This window comes from Ranitomeya imitator, chromosome 3, assembly GCF_032444005.1.
Source record: "Ranitomeya imitator isolate aRanImi1 chromosome 3, aRanImi1.pri, whole genome shotgun sequence".
NCBI classification, from domain to species: domain Eukaryota; kingdom Metazoa; phylum Chordata; class Amphibia; order Anura; family Dendrobatidae; genus Ranitomeya; species Ranitomeya imitator.
In genome coordinates, this window is record NC_091284.1 from 306,952,275 (window position 1) to 306,966,391 (window position 14,117).

A 14,117-nucleotide genomic window follows, 5' to 3' on the forward strand; every position below is an offset into this window, starting at 1 on the left:
TGGAGACGCTACGGGTATCGGAAAATGGCGCAATTTTTTTAAATTTTTTTTTTAGCAAAGTTTGGAATTTTTTTTCACTACTTAGATAAAAAATAACCTAGTCATGTTAGGTGTCTATGAACTCGTACTGACATGGAGAATCATAATGGCAGGTCAGTTTTAGCATTTAGTGAACCTAGCAAAAAAGCCAAACAAAAAACAAGTGTGGGATTGCACTTTTTTTGCAATTTCACCGCACTTGGAATTTTTTTCCTGTTTTTCAGTACACGACATGCTAAAACCAATGATGTTGTTCAAAAGTACAACTCGTCCCGCAAAAAATAAGCCCTCACATGGCCAAATTGATGGAAAAATAAAAAAGTTATGGCTCTGGGAAGGAGGGGAGTGAAAAACGAACACGGAAAAACGAAAAATCCCAAGGTCATGAAGGGGTTAATAGTGGAAACCCCCAATTCTAACTCCAACCCTAACCCCAACACACCCCTAACCATAGCCCCAACCCCAAATATAGCCCCAACCCCAACTCTTGTCCTAATGGGAAGGTGGAAATAAATACATTTTTCTTATTTTATTATTTTTCCCTAATTAAGCGGGTGATAAAAGGGGGTTTGATTTTTTTTTTTTTTTGTGGGTTTTTATGTTTGGCAGCTGTCACATGCTAAAAGATCGCTTTTTATTGCAAAAACTAGTTTTTGCGTCTCCACATTTTGAGAGCTATAATTTTTCCATATTTTGGTCCACAGAGTCATGTGAGGTTTTCTTTTTGTGGGACAAGTCAACGTTTTTATTGGTACCATTTTCGGGCACATGACATTTTTGATCGCTTTTTATTCCAATTTTTGGGAGGCAGAAAGAACAAAAACCAGCTGTTCATGAATTTCTTTTGGGTGGGGCGTTTATACCATTCCACGAGTGGTAAAATTGATAAAGCAGTTGTATTCTTTGGGTCAGTACGATTACAGCAATACCTCATGTATATCATATTTTTATGTTTTTGCGCTTCTATACAATAAAAACTATTTTAGAGAAAAAATAATTATTTTTGCATCGCTTTATTCTGAGGACTAAAACTTTTTTATTTTTCCAGTGATGGAGCTGTATGGGTGCTTGTTTTTTGCGGCACAAGATGACAATTTCAGCAGTACCATGTTTATTTATATATACGTCTTTTGGATCGCTTGGTATTCCATTTTTATCACGGCATGATGAGTAAGCATTTTTTTTTAGTGGAACAATTGTATAGGTCGGGTCGTTACGGATGCAAGGATACTTTATATGTGTACCACCTGGGCCTTGTTGGAATGTGCCCCCCCCCCGATGCAATGCAGACGGACCACCTTTGCCTTGTTGGAATGTGCAGCACCCACCTACCCCGTTTGAATTTGTGCAGCAAACCCCGAGGCCCTGTTTGAATCTGTGCAGCAAACCCCCCACCCCCGGGCCCTGTTTGAATCCGTGCAGCAAATCCCCCACCCCCGGGCCCTGTGTGTATCCGTGCAGCAAACCCTCCCACCCCCGGGCCTTATTTGAATCTGTGCAGCAAACCCCCCCACCCCGGGGCCTGTTTCAATCTGTGCTGTGCAGCAACTCCCCCACCCTCAGGCTTTGTTTGAATCTGTGCAGCAAACCCCCCACCCGGGCCCTGGTTGAATCCAGGCAGCAAACCCCCCCACCCCCGGGCCCTGTTTGAATCCGGGCAGCAACCCCCCCCCACTTCCGGGCCCTGTTTGAATTTGGGCAGCAAACCCCCTTTCCCCCGGACCCTGTTTGAATGAGGGCTAAGCCTAGAGTCAGCTCATGCGGAATGTCTCACGGTACTCACCCTGCTCGCCCACCGCCTCCACCTGCTCGTCCGGTCTGCAGCTGCAGCAGCCTGTACGTCGACCTCGGCCCGTCCAGCCAGTGTCCCCCGTCGCCTCGCCCGGTTCCTCGTCGTCCGGTGGTCCCCCGCTGCCGCCTGCCTCTTCTGCTCCACCATCTGCTCCGTCGTCCGCAGCCACGTGGCACACCACATGCTGCTCTGCTCCGGAATGAGGAAGTGGAGCAGGGCAGCATGTGACGTCACGAACTGGCCCATGATGCACCGGCGGCGTCTAAAAACTACAGCGCTCATTTCCACTGAATTACACCACAGTGTTGTTGGCGTAATCGGCACTATTGGCAGCCTGAATAAAATGTCAGGGGGGCCCGAGCGGAGCGCGGACCGTGCTGCCAGCATCCTCTGGCCCCCTTTTTGCTCCTCATCACCGGGCCCCATACTGCAGTAATGGCTGTAATGCCCTGATGGCGGCTCTGGTACTGGGCACTACAGTCATGGACAAAAATTTTGAGAATGAGACAAATATTAATTTTTCCAAAGTCTACTGCTTCATTTTTTCTAATGGCAATTTGCATATATTCCTGAATGTCTGAGTGATCAGCTTAACAGCAATTACTGTACTTGCAAAGTCAATATTTGCCCAGAAAATGAACTTTAACCCCCAAAACACATTTCAACATCATTGCAGTCCTGCCTTAAAAGGAGCAGCTAACATCGTTTTAGTGATTGATCCATTAACACAGGTGTGGGTGTTGATGAGGACAGGGCTGGCGATCAATCAGTCATGATTAAGTAAGAATGACATCACTGGACACTTTAAAAGGAGGCTGGTGCTTGGTATCATTGTTTCTCTTCAGTTAACCATGGTTATCTCTAAAGAAACACGTGCAGCCATCATTGCACTGCACAAAAATGGCCAAACAGGGAAGAGTATCGCAGCTACAAAGATTGCTCCTCAGTCAACAATCTATCGCATCATCAAGAACTTCAAGGAGAGAGCTTCCATTGTTATCAAAAAAGCTCCAGGGCGCCCAAAAAAGGCCAGAAAGCGCCAGGACCGTATCTTAAAACTGTTTCAGCTGCGGGATCGGACTACCAGCAGTGCCGAGCTTGCTCAGGAATGGCAGCAGGCTGGTGTGAGTGCTTCTGCACGCACTGTGAGGCGGAGACTCTTTGAGCAAGGCCTGGTTTCAAGGAGGGCAGCAAAGAAGCCACTTCTCTCCAGAAAAAAACATCAGGGACCGACTGATATTCTGCAAAAGGTACAGGGAGTGGACTGCTGAGGACTGGGGCAAAGTCATTTTCTCTGATGAATCCCCTTTTCGATTGTTTGGGACATCTGGAAAACAGCTTATTTGGAGAAGAAGAGGTGAGCGATACCACCAGTCTTGTCTCATGCCAACTGTAAAGCATCCTGAAACCATTCATGTGTGGGGTTGCTTCTCAGCCAAGGGAATCGGCTCACTCACAGTCTTGCCTAAAAACACAGCTATGAATAAAGAATGGTACCAGAATGTCCTCCAAGAGCAACTTCTCTCAACCGTCCAAGAGCAGTTTGGCGCCCAACAATGCCTTTTCCAGCATGATGGAGCACCTTGCCATAAAGCAAAGGTGATAACTAAATGGCTCATGGAACAAAACATAGAGATTTTGGGCCCATGGCCTGGAAACTCCACAGATCTTAATCCCATTGAGAACTTGTGGTCAATCATCAAGAGACGGGTGGACAAACAAAAACCAACAAATTCTGGAAAAATGCAAGCATTGATTATGCAAGAATGGACTGCTATCAGTCAGGATTTGGTCCAGAAGTTGATTGAGAGCATGCCAGGGAGAATTGCAGAGGTCTTGAAGAAGAAGGTTCAACACTGCAAATATTGACTTGCTGCATTAACTCATTCTGTCAATATAACCTATTGGTACTCATAATATGATTGCAATTATATTTCTGTATGTGATATAAACATCAGACAAACACTAATAAAAACCAGAGGGCAGCAGATCATGTGAAAACATAATTTTGGTGTCATTCTCAAAACTTTTGGCCATGAGTGTACAATGTACTGGTCACCATGATGGCTGTTTGCAATTTACTCAGTTACATACCCTACTGCTTGTTTCTAGAAAACACCTATGGCATCAAAAATCATCACTACACCAATGAATATATTCCCAAAGGGGTATAATTTCCAAAATGGGGTCACTTGAAGGGGGATTTTGCTCTTCTAGGACTAACTCTGCATATGGAGTCCGCAAACTATTTGAGGAAAATTTGTGCTCTTTTCCTCTGGAGTCTCTCCATATGGCTAAGTAGTACTGTCAGGGGCGGACTGGGCCGGGTGGCAGGAATGCATATGCCCCCCAGGCCGGTGCCTGAGCAGCTGCACAGGGCCGCTGGAGGACCGGCAGCGATTTTAATACATAGCGCATCCCGCCAGCCGGCCCTTTAAATCTTGCAGTCACTAGTCAGGTCCTGTGTGCGCGCATTGCCCACGCTGAGAAGTGCCGAGGTGGCCCGTGCTAGTGCACGAGCACGGCCGCGTTCCTAGGTCCTGTGCGTGCTCGTCTGCTGCCTGTGCTGTGTGCTAGCGCGGGCAAGCAGGAGACCACGCGCGCACGTGGAGAGATTTAAAAAGTCCGGCGTGCATAGGGCGACTCTAGCAGGCTCCAGCTGACTGTCTGTATCTGACGCTGGCCGGCCTGCACCAGCGTCAGGGAAGAGCGCTCTGCTCACCAATGCGTGGGATGAATCTGACCAGCAGGCTCCAGCTGACTGCCTGTATCTGACGCTGGCCGGCCTGCACCAGCATCAGGGAAGAGCGCTCTGTTCACCAATGCGTGGGATGAATCTGGTCGTCTCCTCTTCACCGCCTATGCTGGCCAGGACCTGACCCACTTCTGCTCTTCATCCTCCCGACCTCCCCCCATCTCAGGGACCTGGGTGAGTCCCAAAATGAATTTTTTTTAATGTATATACAGCAGTTGCACCTATATAATGTGTATAGACTGCTATATATACATTATATAGGTGATACTGCTGTATATAATCACTACACCACCTATATAATGTACGTATAGCAGTCTATATGTTATATAGGTGACACAGCTACTGATGTGTATATACCTTATATAGGTGACACTGCGGGGTGTGTGTGTTTATATCACACCACTGTATACACAGCAGTATCACCTATATAACGTATATACACATCAGTAGCAGTATTGCCCATATATATAAGATACAAACTGCTATACATACATTATATAGGTGATACTGGCTGCTACTGCTGTATATAATCACAGTATCACCTATATAATGTATATACAGCAGTCTATATACATTATATAGGCAATACTCCTACTGATATGTACGGTATATACATTACATAGGTGATACTGGTACAGCAGTATCACCTATATATCACCTATATATATATATATATATATATACAGTGGGGCAAAAAAGTATTTAGTCAGTCAGCAATAGTGCAAGTTCCACCACTTAAAAAGATGAGAGGCGTCTGTAATTTACATCATAGGTAGACATCAACTATGGGAGACAAACTTAGAAAAAAAAAATCCAGAAAATCACATTGTCTGTTTTTTTTAACATTTTATTTGCATATTATGGTGGAAAATAAGTATTTGGTCAGAAACAAAATTTCATCTCAATACTTTGTAATATATCCTTTGTTGGCAATGACAGAGGTCAAACGTTTTCTGTAAGTCTTCACAAGGTTGCCACACACTGTTGTTGGTATGTTGGCCCATTCCTCCATGCAGATCTCCTCTAGAGCAGTGATGGTTTTGGCTTTTCGCTTGGCAACACGGACTTTCAACTCCCTCCAAAGGTTTTCTATAGGGTTGAGATCTGGAGACTGGCTAGGCCACTCCAGGACCTTGAAATGCTTCTTACGAAGCCACTCCTTCGTTGCCCTGGTGGTGTGCTTTGGATCATTGTCATGTTGAAAGACCCAGCCACGTTTCATCTTCAATGCCCTTGCTGATGGAAGGAGGTTTGCACTCAAAATCTCACGATACATGGCCCCATTCATTCTTTCATGTACCCGGATCAGTTGTCCTGGCCCCTTTGCAGAGAAACAGCCCCAAAGCATGATGTTTCCACCACCATGCTTTACAGTAGGTATGGTGTTTGATGGATGCAACTCAGTATTCTTTTTCCTCCAAACACGACAAGTTGTGTTTCTACCAAACAGTTCCAGTTTGGTTTCATCAGACCATAGGACATTCTCCCAAAACTCCTCTGGATCATCCAAATGCTCTCTAGCAAACTTCAGACGGGCCCGGACATGTACTGGCTTAAGCAGTGGGACACGTCTGGCACTGCAGGATCTGAGTCCATGGTGGCATAGTGTGTTACTTATGGTAGGCCTTGTTACATTGGTCCCAGCTCTCTGCAGTTCATTCACTAGGTCCCCCCGCGTGGTTCTGGGATTTTTGCTCACCGTTCTTGTGATCATTCTGACCCCACGGGGTGGGATTTTGCGTGGAGCCCCAGATCGAGGGAGATTATCAGTGGTCTTGTATGTCTTCCATTTTCTAATTATTGCTCCCGCTGTTGATTTCTTCACTCCAAGCTGGTTGGCTATTGCAGATTCAGTCTTCCCAGCCTGGTCCAGGGCTACAATTTTGTTTCTGGTGTCCTTTGACAGCTCTTTGGTCTTCACCATAGTGGAGTTTGGAGTCAGACTGTTTGAGGGTGTGCACAGGTGTCTTTTTATACTGATAACAAGTTTTTAACAATTTATTTGCATATTATGGTGGAATATAAGTATTTGGTCAGAAACAAACAATCAAGATTTCTGGCTCTCACAGACCTGTAACTTCTTCTTTAAGAGTCTCCTCTTTCCTCCACTCATTACCTGTAGTAATGGCACCTGTTTAAACTTGTTATCAGTATAAAAAGACACCTGTGCACACCCTCAAACAGTCTGACTCCAAACTCCACTATGGTGAAGACCAAAGAGCTGTCAAAGGACACCAGAAACAAAATTGTAGCCCTGCACCAGGCTGGGAAGACTGAATCTGCAATAGCCAACCAGCTTGGAGTGAAGAAATCAACAGTGGGAGCAATAATTAGAAAATGGAAGACATACAAGACCACTGATAATCTCCCTCGATCTGGGGCTCCACACAAAATCCCACCCCGTGGGGTCAGAATGATCACAAAAACGGTGAGCAAAAATCCCAGAACCACGCGGGGGGACCTAGTGAATTAACTGCAGAGAGCTGGGACCAATGTAACAAGGCCTAGCATATGTAACACACTACGCCACCATGGACTCAGATCCTGCAGTGCTAGACGTGTCCCACTGCTTAAGCCAGTACATGTCCGGGCCCGTCTGAAGTTTGCTAGAGAGCATTTGGATGATCCAGAGGAGTTTTGGGAGAATGTCCTATGGTCTGATGAAACCAAACTGGAACTGTTTGGTAGAAACACAACTTGTCGTGTTTGGAGGAAAAAGAATACTGAGTTGCATCCATCAAACACCATACCTACTGTAAAGCATGGTGGTGGAAACATCATGCTTTGGGGCTGTTTCTCTGCAAAGGGGCCAGGACGACTGATCCGGGTACACGAAAGAATGAATGGGGCCATGTATCGTGAGATTTTGAGTGCAAACCTCCTTCCATCAGCAAGGGCATTGAAGATGAAACGTGGCTGGGTCTTTCAACATGACAATGATCCAAAGCACACCGCCAGGGCAACGAAGGAGTGGCTTCGTAAGAAGCATTTCAAGGTCCTGGAGTGGCCTAGCCAGTCTCCAGATCTCAACCCTATAGAAAACCTTTGGAGGGAGTTGAAAGTCCGTGTTGCCAAGCGAAAAGCCAAAAACATCACTGCTCTAGAGGAGATCTGCATGGAGGAATGGGCCAACAACAACATACCAACAACAGTGTGTGGCAACCTTGTGAAGACTTACAGAAAACGTTTGACCTCTGTCATTGCCAACAAAGGATATATTACAAAGTATTGAGATGAAATTTTGTTTCTGACCAAATACTTATTTTCCACCATAATATGCAAATAAATTGTTAAAAAAACAGACAATGTGATTTTCTGGATTTTTTTTTCTCAGTTTGTCTCCCATAGTTGAGGTCTACCTATGATGTAAATTACAGACGCCTCTCATCTTTTTAAGTGGTGGAACTTGCACTATTGCTGACTGACTAAATACTTTTTTGCCCCACTGTATATACACACACCAGTAGCAGTATTGCCTATATAATGTATATAGACTGATGGATATACACTGTATAGGTGATACTATCATATACAGCAGTATCGCCTATATAATGTGTATCCAACATTTGCAGTATCACCTGTATAATGTAGACTATAGTCGCACTATGTGTGTGTATATATATATATATATATATATATATATATATATATATATATATATATATATATATAGATAGATATATATAGATATATATATATATATATATATATATATACACACATACTAGATGGTGGCCCGATTCTAACGCATCAGGTATTCTAGAATATGTATTTATGTATGTATATAGCAACCACATAGTATATAGCACAGGCCACGTAGTATATAGGAGCCATGTAGTATATTGCAGACAAATACTATGTGGCCTGTGCTATATACTATGTGGCTGCTATGTACATACATATTGTAGAATACCCGATGCGTTAATACTGGCCACGTGATATATAACAGTGGCCACGCAGTATATAACACAGCCACGTACTGTATAACACAGCCCACGCAGTATATAGCAGCCACGTATATATAACACTGCCCACGCAGTATATAGCAGCCACGTAGTATATAAAACTGCCCACGCAGTATATAACAGTGGGCACGTAATATATAGCACAGCCCACGGAGTATATCACACAGCCCACATAGTATATAACACTGCCTATGTAGTATATAGCAGCCACGCGGTATCTAACACAGCCCATGTAGTATACAGCAGTGTTGGCACCATATCCCGGTTAAAAAATTAATTAAAATAAAAAATAGTTATATACTCACCCCTGGGATCCAGCGGAGCTCCGGCGATACGCGCACGGCTGCCGCCATCTTCCGTTCCCAGGATGCATTGCGAAATTACCCAGATGACTTAGCGGTCTCACGAGACCGCTAAGTCTTCTGGGTAATTTTGCAATGCATCGCCGGGAACAGAAGATGGCGGCCGGCACGAGCGGCTCGGCGGACTTTGGAGGGTGAGAATAGCAGGTTTTTTGTTGTTTTTTTAAATGATTTTTAACATTAGATCTTTTTACTGCATAGGCAACATCAATAGTAAAAAGTTGGGGACACACAGGGTTAATAGCAGCGGTTGCGGAGTGCGTTACCCGTGGCATAACGCGGTCCGTTACTGTCGGCATTAACCCTGTGTTAGCGGTGACCGGAGGGGAGTATGCGGGCGCCGGGCACTGACTGCGAGGAGTAAGGATTTTCTTTCGGACTGTGCCCGTCGCTGATTGGTCGTGGCAGTTTTGCTGCGACCAATCAGCGACTTGGATTTCCATGACAGACAGAGGCTGTGACCAATGAATATCCGTGACAGACAGAAAGACGGAAGTGACCCTTAGACAATTATGTAGTAGATATATATATATATATCTATATATATATATATATATATATCTATATATATATATATATATATATAGATATATATATATCAGTTTCATCTATATAATATGTGTACAGCAGTACACATATTATGATACATATTCAGCAGTCGCGGTGTCTCCTATGTGATGTATGCATCATAATGTATGCATCATATTATAGTATAATGCTGTCTTAATTATATTATAATATATATATATATATATATATATATATATAGTGTAGCGATGTCTATATAGTGTAGAGATGTTTATATGGTGTAGAGAAGTTTATATAATGTGGCGCTATGTATATATTGTGTAATTCACACTATATACAGTGGGGCAAAAAAGTATTTAGTCAGTCAGCAATAGTGCAAGTTCCACCACTTAAAAAGATGAGAGGCGTCTGTAATTTACGTCATAGGTAGACCTCAACTATGGGAGACAAACTGAGAAAAAAAAATCCAGAAAATCACATTGTCTGTTTTTTTAACATTTTATTTGCATATTATGGTGGAAAATAAATATTTGGTCAGAAACAAACAAACAATCAGGATTTCTGGCTCTCACAGACCTGTAACTTCTTCTTTAAGAGTCTCCTCTTTCCTCCACTCATTACCTGTAGTAATGGCACCTGTTTAAACTTGTTATCAGTATAAAAAGACACCTGTGCACACCCTCAAACAGTCTGACTCCAAACTCCACTATGGTGAAGACCAAAGAGCTGTCAAAGGACACCAGAAACAAAATTGTAGCCCTGCACCAGGCTGGGAAGACTGAATCTGCAATAGCCAACCAGCTTGGAGTGAAGAAATCAACAGTGGGAGCAATAATTAGAAAATGGAAGACATACAAGACCACTGATAATCTCCCTCGATCTGGGGCTCCACGCAAAATCCCACCCCGTGGGGTCAGAATGATCACAAGAACGGTGAGCAAAAATCCCAGAACCACGCGGGGGGACTTAGTGAATGAACTGCAGAGAGCTGGGACCAATGTAACAAGGCCTACCATAAGTAACACACTACGCCACCATGGACTCAGATCCTGCAGTGCCAGACGTGTCCCACTGCTTAAGCCAGTACATGTCCGGGCCCGTCTGAAGTTTGCTAGAGAGCATTTGGATGATCCAGAGGAGTTTTGGGAGAATGTCCTATGGTCTGATGAAACCAAACTGGAACTGTTTGGTAGAAACACAACTTGTCGTGTTTGGAGGAAAAAGAATACTGAGTTGCATCCATCAAACACCATACCTACTGTAAAGCATGGTGGTGGAAACATCATGCTTTGGGGCTGTTTCTCTGCAAAGGGGCCAGGACGACTGATCCGGGTACATGAAAGAATGAATAGGGCCATGTATCGTGAGATTTTGAGTGCAAACCTCCTTCCATCAGCAAGGGCATTGAAGATGAAACGTGGCTGGGTCTTTCAACATGACAATGATCCAAAGCACACCGCCAGGGCAACGAAGGAGTGGCTTCGTAAGAAGCATTTCAAGGTCCTGGAGTGGCCTAGCCAGTCTCCAGATCTCAACCCTATAGAAAACCTTTGGAGGGAGTTGAAAGTCCGTGTTGCCAAGCGAAAAGCCAAAAACATCACTGCTCTAGAGGAGATCTGCATGGAGGAATGGGCCAACATACCAGCAACAGTGTGTGGCAACCTTGTGAAGACTTACAGAAAACGTTTGACCTCTGTCATTGCCAACAAAGGATATATTACAAAGTATTGAGATGAAATTTTGTTTCTGACCAAATACTTATTTTCCACCATAGTATGCAAATAAAATGATAAAAAAACAGACAATGTGATTTTCTGGATTTTTTTTTTCTCAGTTTGTCTCCCATAGTTGAGGTCTACCTATGGTGTAAATTACAGACGCCTCTCATCTTTTTAAGTGGTGGAACTTGCACTATTGCTGACTGACTAAATACTTTTTTGCCCCACTGTATACACTGCTGCCACATTTCTACACTATATAATATATACACGGCTCTATATTCCTTAAGACGGTATATAATATGCAGCTGTGTATATAATAGATTGTAGTATACTGTATATACTCGTGTATAAAGCAGAGTTTTTCAGTATATTTTTTTTGTGCTGAAAACGCCCCCCTCGGCTTATACACGGGTCATTGTCACAGAAAGACGGAGGGGGAGCAGCGGGTCACAGAGGCAGGAGCCGGCAGCTGAGGCTAAAGCCTGTGCCGCTGCTAAAGAAAAATTAATATTCTCTGCGCTGGCAGTGAATATTAATTTCTCTTAGTGTGCACTGCCGCCGGCTTCCAGCACACATCCTACTTACCTTCCCTGCGCGCCCTCGCTGAATCTCGTTCCGGGGCCAGCAGCTCTTCAGGGGATAAGGAGCCATGCATACAAGGACGGGGATAAGGAGTCATGCATGCAAGGACGGTGATAAGGAGCCATGCATGCAAGGACGGTGATAAGGAGCCATGCAGACAAGGACGGGGATAAGGAGCCATGCATACAAGGACGGGGATAAGGAGCCATGCATACAAGGACGGGGATAAGGAGCCATGCATACAAGGACGGGGATAAGGAGCCATGCATACAAGGACGGGGATGTGGGGACAATGTATACAAGGACGGTGATAAGGAGCCATGCATGCAAGGACGGTGATAAGGAGCCATGCATGCAAGGACGGTGATAAGGAGCCATGCATGCAAGGACGGTGATAAGGAGCCATGCATACAAGGACGGGGATAAGGAGCCATGCATGCAAGGACGGTGATAAGGAGCCATGCATGCAAGGACGGTGATAAGGAGCCATGCAGACAAGGACGGGGATAAGGAGCCATGCATACAAGGACGGGGATAAGGAGCCATGCATACAAGGACGGGGATAAGGAGCCATGCATACAAGGACGGGGATAAGGAGCCATGCATACAAGGACGGGGATGTGGGGACAATGTATACAAGGACGGGGATGAGGAGCCATGCATACAAGGACGGGGATGTGGGGACAATGTATACAAGGACGGGGATGAGGAGCCATGCATACAAGGACGGGGATGTGGGGACAATGTATACAAGGACGGGGATGAGGAGCCATGCATACAAGGACGGGGATGTGGGGACAATGTATACAAGGACGGGGATGAGGAGCCATGCATACAATGACAGGGATGAGGAGCCATGCATACAAGGACGGGGATGAGGAGCCATGCATACAAGGACGGGGATGAGGAGCCATGCATACAAGGACGGGGATGTGGGGACAATGTATACAAGGACGGGGATGAGGAGCCATGCATACAAGGACGGGGATGTGGGGACAATGTATACCCAGCTTATACTCGAGTCAATAAGTTTTCCCAGTTTTTTGTGGCCAAATTAGGTGCCTCTGCTAATACTCGGCTCGACTTATACTCGAGTATATACGGTATGTTGTGGAGCTGTGTATACTTCTACTGTCCTGCATAAATGGTGTAATTTTCAGTATCTATTCTTATTATGTATGTGTGTATCTATCTAGCTATCATTCCGATTAATTGTGAGAAAACTAGCGGATTCTTTATTAGTTCATGTGGCAACGTTTTGGATCCATAACTGAACATTTCTCTGATATGGAAGTGAAATGTTGCCACATGGGCTAATAAAGAGTATAAAAAAAAATCTGTTCCATTTTCTTCCACAAAAGTGGTATGATTTTCTTCTCACATCCGATGCCATATTCTACTGCGATTCCACCCTAATGAGTACCTGTATTAAGCCCACATTCACACTAGCAGTATTTGGTCAGTATTTTACATCAGTATTTGTAGCCAAAACCAGGAGTGGAACAATTAGAGGAAAAGTATAATAGAAACATATGCACCACTTCTGCATTTATCACCCACTGCTAGTTTTAGCTTACAAATACTGATGTAAAATACTGACCAAATACTGAACATGTGACCGTGGCCTTATTCTGCATTTATACACTGCACAGTACCACTCCTCTTGTCCTGTATATATACACTGCGCAGTACCACTCCTCCTGTCCTGTATATATACACTGCACAGTACCGCTCCTCCTGTCCTGTATATATACACTGCACAGTACCACTCCTCCTGTCCTGTATATATACACTGCACAGTACCACTCCTCCTGTCCTGTATATATACACTGCACAGTACCACTCCTCCTGTCCTGTATATATACACTGCACAGTACCGCTCCTCCTGTCCTGTATATATACACTGCACAGTACCGCTCCTCCTGTCCTGTATATATACACTGCGCAGTACCGCTCCTCCTGTCCTGTATATATACACTGCGCAGTACCGCTCCTCCTGTCCTGTATATATACACTCCACAGTACCACTCCTCCTGTCCTGTATATATACACTGCACAGTACCACTCCTCCTGTCCTGTATATATACACTGCACAGTACCGCTCCTCCTGTCCTGTATATATACACTGCACAGTACCACTCCTCCTGTCCTGTATATATACACTGCACAGTACCACTCCTCCTGTCCTGTATATATACACTGCACAGTACCGCTCCTCCTGTCCTGTATATATACACTGCACAGTACCGCTCCTCCTGTCCTGTATATATACACTGCGCAGTACCGCTCCTCCTGTCCTGTATATATACACTGCGCAGTACCGCTCCTCCTGTCCTGTATATATACACTGCACAGTACCGCTCCTCCTGTCCT